The sequence below is a fragment of the Mustelus asterias genome, unplaced genomic scaffold (assembly GCF_964213995.1).
Source record: "Mustelus asterias unplaced genomic scaffold, sMusAst1.hap1.1 HAP1_SCAFFOLD_62, whole genome shotgun sequence".
NCBI lineage: Eukaryota > Metazoa > Chordata > Chondrichthyes > Carcharhiniformes > Triakidae > Mustelus > Mustelus asterias.
Window position 1 is genome coordinate 97,197 of NW_027590127.1, and position 8,836 is coordinate 106,032.

Sequence of the window (8,836 nt, forward strand, 5' to 3'; positions counted from 1 at the left end):
GAAATTTAGCACAGGGAACAAGAATGCTCACGTGATGCTGGAACTCAGTCGTTTGGTTGGAGAATTGAAACTCAGACTTCCAGCCTTGTAATTTTCGTGAGACCTCGAGGTGGAGATGATGCCACTGCTGCCTCGAGATTCTCCCAGTTTCAAGAGACAGAGACACACTCGTTACGAGCTGGCAACCGCCAAATGCAAAATTTAGACACGAGGAAGGCAAGAAGACATGCTTCCTGCTGGTCAGCAGAACTTACAATAGCAAGGAGTGAGAGAAAGAAAACCTGCCTCCAGCCTGAAGTATCAACACTTCGAAACTAAAAACAGCAGCTAACAACCAAAACTGAAAGCAAGAACGCTCGTCAGCTAAACTGTAAATCCTCCTTCCTCAAATAATTCAGGGTCATAAAAAATCCTGGATACTTCTGGAGGCAAAACCCCATTTAAAGCATTAAAACAGCAATGAAGTGTCTTCTAAGCAGACAGCTCAGGCCTGCTATAACTGCAGAGAACATGGTTATAAATGCCTTTCTTAAAGGCACACTAGCATCACAATATCTTGGGGTCTGAAGTATATAGAACTCGTGCCTGATGGCTCCAGACAGAAATTTAGAAATGTAAGGAAGAAACAATGTCAAACATGTAGAGAGTTTAAAATTTTAACGTTTGCTTCAAGTTCATTTATTCGTATCATAAGTAGGTTCACATTACCACTGCAATGAAGTTAATGTGAGAATCCCCTGGTCCCCACACTCCGGCGTCTGTTCGGGTAACACTGACGGAGAATTTAGCAAGGCCAATGCGCCTAACAAGCACATCTTTCACTCAGTGGGAGGAAACCGGAGCACTGAGAGGAAACCCACACGACACAGGCAGAACGTGCAGACTCCACACAGATAGTGACCCAAGCCGAGAATTGATCCCACATCCATGCTGCTGTGCCGCTGTGCAAGCCTTGGCTGGACCAGTGGGTGGGGCAAGAAATCTACCCTCCCTGCATAATGGACAGGGACACATTTTGCCATCATGCCACCCTGAAAGAATCAAACAAAGCAACATTGACAGATGGAGAAGAACATTGAAAATAAACCAGATGTTGATACTCCTTGGGAAACGAATATTATGGAAGAATTTAAACGTTAACTTCCCGAAGTAGTGAGGACTCATGTGGAAGCACGGACAGTTAAAATTGCGGGGTTAGCAGCAGGAATGGCAGTTGATATTAAATTGGTTCAAAAATCAAGTTTCGTTTATTGACATCAATTTCAATTTGTGAGGGATATAATCTGGAGAAAAGAGAAATCCACAGGTGGTGAAAGAAAAGGGGAACACATAGGAGATAGTAATGCTAGCTTGCCTCAGGCTAAAATGGAAAGATATGAGGGTGGAAGAGAAATAAGAAATGTCAGCTATTTTCATTGCAATAATGTTGGATACACGTGCTTGCAGTGTTAATGGCTTGAGAAAAGCACTGTGAAGACAAACATGGTAAAACAAGATAAGGCAGTGAGGTTTGTGAAAGTAGCAAAGAAAACCATAGTGGAACTAAAGAGGTGCAAAATCATGTCCAGCCTTTAGGTTGATCAGCAAATGCGAGGTCCCATATACTTTATTGATGTAGGTAAGGTATTCTCATGTAACTCCAGGGGCAGTAGGCAGGGAACATAGGAATAAGGAGTGAGATAGGTAATTCAACTCACCAAGCCCATTCCACCATTCTATATGAACATGGCTGATCTCCATCTCACGCTCACTCCCCTTCCCTGCCTTTTCCCCAGAGCTCTTTAACCCGCTTTTGATCACATATTTATCTATCTCTTTCTTGAATCTATTAATTGACTCTACATCCACTGTACTTTGGGGCAGTGAGTTCAATAGATTCACAGAGGTAGCTGCTCCTTATCGCTGTCTTAAACCTCCCCGCTCGTACTCCACAACTGTGACTTATTGTCCTAGACTGATCGAGAAGGGGGAACATTTTGTTGACATTTACTTTTTCCAATCCCATTGAGAATTTAATACACCTCAATCAAATCCCCCCTCCATTCTTGTGTACTCCCGCATGTACCACCCAAGTTTTCAACCGCCCCTCATACAAAAGCCCCTTCAAACCTGGCAACAAGGATTTATTCACATTGGAACAAGTCAATATTTAATGGTCAGAGTTGAGAAGTTGTGTAGTTTGGAAGGAATATTGCCAGAAAGGTGGGAAGATGTGGTAGTGGATACAGGCACATTAGCAACATTTAAGAGGCATCTGGACGTGTACAAGAATGGGGAGGGAACAGAGGGATGTGGTCTGGGTAAAGGCAGAAGGTTTTTTTGAGCTTCGAAAGGGCATCATGATTGGCAGGGGCTTGGAGGGACAAAGGGCCTGTTCCTGTGCTGTACTTTTCTTTGTTCTTTGTTATTTTGTGCCAAGTTACAGTTTACAACATGAGGAGAAATCAAAGAGTAACGATGAGGAGGTTGAGATTCCGTTATCTGGAAGTGTCTTTGACTCTGTGTTCAATAAAGATCAAGAACAGGTGGAGGACAAAGTCCTGGAAAGTTGTCAGAATTACAACCGAAAGATATCGGGTTAAAGCAATTGTATCGGAGAACATATACTGAAGAATGCATGGGCGCTCTCCCCCTTGGGCAGTGCCAGGGGCCATAGGCTGGCTTTGCCAGGGTGCGCATGCCAATAGGCACAATCACTCAGGAGCTTGAACCCCTGAGGGGGCCACAATTAAACCCCCCTTCACTTCAGTCGGGTCAGGCCTCTGGCTCTCCAAAAGTGGGGAGTGAAACACCCTGGCGAAGTGGGTGATGCTAGCGGGCCCAGAGAATTCAGTCCCGGACCCACTAGTACTACTTAAATTATATGTGAAATACTATTTAGTTTCAGGCCCCGACTCCCAGCCGATTTCTGATGCGGCAGGAAACTCTGACCTGGGAGACGCAAGCGCGGTAAGAATGCTCGCGGGGTTCCCCCACCCCCGATTCTCCCGCCTGGCTGTACTAAAATATTTACTCCCACCCCCGATGCTCCCGCCTGGCTGTACTAAAAGATTTCCACCCACCCCCACCTCCGATTCTCCCGCCTGGCTGTACTAAAACATTTGCTTCCACCCCAACCCCCGAATCTCCTGGCTGGCTGTACTAAAAGATTTGTGCAGCGTGATGGGAGGTTCCATCCAACCACCTCCCCCCTCCCCCGCCACCACCGCCCCCCCCCCCCCCCCCCCGCCTCACGCCCCGCCACACCCCACCTCCCCACCGCAGGATCTGGCCAGATTTGACTGGGAACAATTCTTTATGAGTAAGTCTACAGCAGAGCAGTTGGGATGGGCGTGGGGAGGGGGGTAGAGCAGGCATTCAAATATTCATTAGTCAAGGTAAACGGGAGTTTGAACAAAAACGAATTGATTCTATGTTAGAATTGCCTCGTCTGAAGGATGTTGGTGCAGTTCAATCTTTCTGTGGTTTTGTGGGATACTGAAGAAATCATGTTGATGGGTTTACAAATGAAGCTGCTCCATTTTCAGACCTTCTGAGCGAAAATGATCCATGGCTGTGGACTGAAGAGCACACACAGGCAGTATCTGATTTAACACGTGCTTTGGCTTCAGTGCCAGCATTATTGGTGCCACATCCTGATCTCCCGTTTGCATTGATGTGGCAACAACCAAGTTCACTCTCAGCTGTTATTTACAGGAGAGACAGCAGACTGGGACCTGTGGCTCACGCACTCGACTCATTACTCAAAGAACAAAGAAAAGTACAGCAGAGGAACAAATACTTTGACTTTACTCCTCCGAATGCAGCAATGTGAAGATGGACATTTATGGGTGAATCCGAATGTGATGTTTATGTTTGGGTGTCTGTACATGTTTAAATGTGAGTTTGTTATACAATGGCATAATCAAACTCATTGTGCTATGTTACGCTTTATAAGAGGTTTAATTATGTAACAGCGTGAATCATCTGTTAGTGACACCTCTGTGCAAATTAGAACATGTCGGCCCTTTACATCCCGAGATGCGATTTGCCAAATCAACAGTGTTAACCGTGGATGTTGCTGCACTATAAACAGTTGCTCAAACATGAGAATTCTAATTCCAATATAAATTCCTGATATCTATGATCAAAGTGTTTACAAGGGGGTTCATTATGCAGATTTGGATCATGTTAAAAATCTAGTATATTGGACAGTTAAACCCACCCCTTCAGTACCCTCCTTGGCACATGGTACATCTGAATCTGAATTTGCCTCGACTCCCTCATCTCCACCAATTAAATATTTGTGTTTGTGAATGCTCTTGCACCTCCAAATGGTTTAGTTATAATAAATACAAACAAGATACTGTATGATAATGTTTGTTATGAATTGGTACCAGTTGTGTTAGATTTCGCTCAAATTAATTTACCTGATTGGTGTCCCTTTCAACTTAGAGAATTATATTTTCTTTTGACACAGAGGTTGTGAAGTCAAGAAGTAACAAAGATGGTGCAAGAATGGTTTGGTGATTCCAAAGGCCGCGAGAGCAGGGACTTAATTAATGTTTCAGCAACTGTTTATACTGCAGCAACGTCCGCGGTTAACAATGTTGATTTGGCAAATCTAGAACTTAAACTTCAAACATTAACCCAGCAGGTTAAGCCAGTAACGGCTGAGGTAAATAACAATAATCAAAATGCTGCTTCAGGATCATTGTTCCGATAACTTGCGAATCAATATGTGGTGACTGCATTAGAAAGACATGCTAAAATCATTCATCAAATTATTAAAGACAAGGCAATTAGTGATGGGAAACAGCACAATAGAACCTTGTGTCGTGTCTATGGGAACTGGATGTTAGAACAACTTAGAGAGAATTCAGAACAAGCTAATCAGGGAAGATAACTCCCTGGATTAGTAATGTATAATTAGATTACCTAAATTGTGGACAAAGACATCCTAATATGTCCTGATGTCAGTTTGGATGATTGACCAAGGTTTGGTTTGAGAATAACTTTGGTGGAGTTTTCCATAAGCCTTTAGGATTAATAGTACGGATTCCAATGGGTGCAGTGGGATGGAAAGTACCAGAGGTTCAGAACATTGGTATAATTATGGATGGTATATGGTTCAGGTATGATACGTTCGACCTCATGTTGTAGGAAGAGAGGGGAATTTGGTGGTACTGCTTTAAGCGGATGCCAACAATCAGGAAATATGTATAATTGTTTGCCCAGATGCCAATATATTCAAACGAACAAGCTTCTTGTGGGTTTAAAGTTGATGAAAATCTAAATTGGATGATGGAAGTTAGGCATCTAGATAGAGACATCACTAAAGCAGCTTATAAAGGAAAGGGTGGATCTTGAAGGACCATTCCCATTGAACCATTATCAGTTTGGAGCTCTAATTTATAATATCACCCACACTCCACATAAACCAACAAGAACAGGCCAGATTGAATTGGCTCAAATGTAGCATAGACAAGGGTGGATAATTACTAATGGATGAACTTCAAGGCACTTTAGATGAGGATTTTGAGCAACGTAACAGTGAACAATCTAACACTGCTATCAGCCTAACAGCTCACAATTTGGAGCACAGTGCAGCATGTTTAGCTGCTGCTTATCACATGTACATTGAACTGAAACAAAGTGCGAGAGTATTGATGAGAATATGGAGGAAGAGGGTTGGTGGGATGGTTGCTGGAACCAGGGTTCCAATTTAGAAATCCATCCCAGGGTTCTTGTGACATTTTCTCTATTTAATTTCTGACCTTCATTCATAAACTCCGCCTTCCCGCCACTGGGAAATACCCGGCTGGACACTGGGAAGCGGCAGTGTGCCTGCGCGCAGTGGGAAGCGGGTCGCTCGCTCGAGGCGTGGAGTCCGCGCAGGCGTACTTGGAGCTGCGGCTGCTGGTTTCCCGCTCGCCTTTTGATCAAACTGCGATGACGTTCGGTGGGCGGAGAGTGACGTCAAGACCACCTCAGCCGCGCGCAGAAAGCGTTCAACGGTCAGGCCACCTGAAGGCGTGTTGATTCTCGCGTCACTGAGTGGGTGGGACCGAATTGCATCCTCACTTTCCATTGGTGCATTCCGCTGTCCGTCAGGTGAAGACAGCCAATAGGGAGTCGCTCCAGCAGAATGATTGACAGCCAATCTGGGTCCACCCTCCCGGGTAGATTGTGATGAAGCAGCAACTTGCTGTGGATTCGCTGCCATTGGGGACATTCCCAGCCAGCAAGAGGCGGCAAGGGCGGCGCCTTCCGTCCCAAAGAGCAGCATTCACACCATCCCGCTTTCTCTTCCATTTGGGCAGCACCAAAACAGCTTCTTCTTATTTAATTTATTGGCAGCTCCCTCCGCCGCCCCCCTCCCCCCCCCCCCCCGCCCCCCCGGTGCGCTTGATGCTCCTGGTCCAGCACCTTTCCTCTTAATGATGGGGGAATGAGGCTCTCAGAGCCCGGACCAAATATCCAACAATACCCACAGCTCTCAGCTTCCCCCATCTCCAATAAGAGAACCCTCTATCTCAATTTGAAGTGAACCTTATCTCAATTTGGTTTGCCCATTATCCTGATTTAGAGTGCCCCATCCCAATTTGAAGCATCCCTTATCTCGAATAAGAGAGCCTTCTATCTCCACTTAGATTTGGAGCAGTGACTATTTCAGTTATGAGTGCTTGCATCTCAACTAGGAGTGACCTCTATCCATTCGGAGTGCTCGGGTCCATTAGGAATTGTCCGCTGTCAATAAGGACTGATTTGTGTTAGTTCATGTCAATGAGGTTTACCCCACTCAATTTGGAGTGGCCCCTATCTCGATTTGGAGTGGCCTCTATCTCGATTTAGAGTGGCCCCTATCTCGATTTGGAGTGTCCCCTATCTCGTTTTGGAGTGGCCCCTATCTCGATTTGGATTGCCCATTATCCTGATTTAAAATGTCCCTGTGTCAATTTGGGGAATCTGCTATCTTGAATAAGCGAGCCTTCTGTGTCAATTAGGAGTGCCCCGTATTTAGATTTGGAGCAGCAAATAATTATGAGTGCCCACATCTCAACTATGTGTGCCCGGGTCAATTAGGAGTGACCCCTGTCAATTTTGAGTGCCCCTGCCCATTTTGAGTGCCCCCAGACAATTAGGAGTACCAGTCTGTATTATGAGTGCCCCCTGGCATTTCTGACTGCTCAGGTTAATTAGGAGTGCTCCCTGTGAATTACGAGTGCAGCTGTCGATTGGGAGTGCCCCCATCTCGATTTGGAGGGCCCCATATCTTGATTTGGAGTGCCCCCTATCTCAATTATGAGTGCCTCCTATTTCGATTTGGAGTGCCATCCATCTCGATTTGGAGTGTCCACTGTCTCGATGACAAGTGCACCCCACGTCTATTCGGAGTGCCCCAATGTCTAGTAGGAGTGCCCCCTGTCAATTAGGGGTGGCCCCGTCAATCAGGAATGCCTGGCTGAATGAGGTGCGATTACCCTGTCAATTAAACGTGTATCGCTCAGCTTCAATTATGTGCCAGTGTCAACTCTGAGTGCACCCGATCAATTATGAGTTCCATCTGTCAATTCTCAGTGCCCCCTATCTCAATTTGGAGCGCCCCCTCCCCCACCCACCAATAACCCCCCCCCCCCCCCCCCCCGCCCCACCCCCATATCGACTGCGCCTTATCTCGACTTGGAGACCCCTATCTCGGTTTGGAGGGCCCCTATTTAGATTTGGAGCAGCGCATATTTCAGTTACGAGTCACATCAATTAGGAGTGCCCCCTGTCAATTCGAAGCGCCCCTGTCAATTAGGACTGCACCCTGTCAATTTGGAGTGTCCCCTGTAAATTAGGACTGCCCACTGTCAATTAGGAGTGCCGCCTGTCAATTAGGAGCGCCCCCAGCCAATCAGGAGCGCCCGGGCCAATTAGGAGTGCCCCTTCAATTAGGAGTGCCCCCTGTCAAGTAGGAGTATGTCACTGTGTGCGTGTCAGTGTGTATCACTGTGTGTGTGTTGTTCAGTGTGTATCACTGTGTGTGTGGGTCAGTGTGCATCACTGTGTGTGTGTGTGTGTGTGTGTATGTGTGTGTGTGAGTGTGCATCACTGTGTGTGTGGGTCATTGTGTGTCACTGTGTGTATGAGTCCGTGTGTATCACTGTGTGTGTGTGTGTGTGTGTGTGTGTGTGTGTGTCAGTGTGTGTCACTGCGTATGTGTGTGTGTCAGTGTGTGTCACTGTGTGTGTGTGGGTCAGTGTGTATCACTGTATGTTTGAGAAGCACTGTGCGTCATTGTGTGTGTGTGTGTATGTGGAGCAGAATGGATGAGTGTCAATTCGTGTGCATGTCAGTGTGTATCCATCAGCGTGTATCTGTGTGCGTCTGTCCATCAGTGTGTATATCAGTGTGTATCTATGTATTTGTGCATCAGTGTGGGTCTCAGTTGTGTGTGTGTGTGTGTGTGTGTGTATCTTTGTTTCTGTGTGTGTGAGTCTCTACATATATAATCTGTATCAGTGTGCACGTGCTGTCCCTGATCTGGAGATTTCCCAGTATTCTGGGGGATTAATCACCCTCTTGAAGCTGAGCGATACACTTTGAAAAAAATGGCAGTATCTGTAAGGTGCTTTGAGATTTAACAAAGGATCAACTGGACTCGAAACGTCAGCTCTTTCCTCTCCTGACAGATGCTGCCAGACATGCTGAGATTTTCCAGCGTTTCCTCTTTTGGTTTCAGATTCCAGCAACCGCAGTAATTTTCTTTTATCCTTTTTAAAAAACATAATCCATCACTGCATAGAGATATCACGGACATTGATACACACAAAGTGAGAGAGACAGAGAGAGATACAGAGTAAGAGAGGCA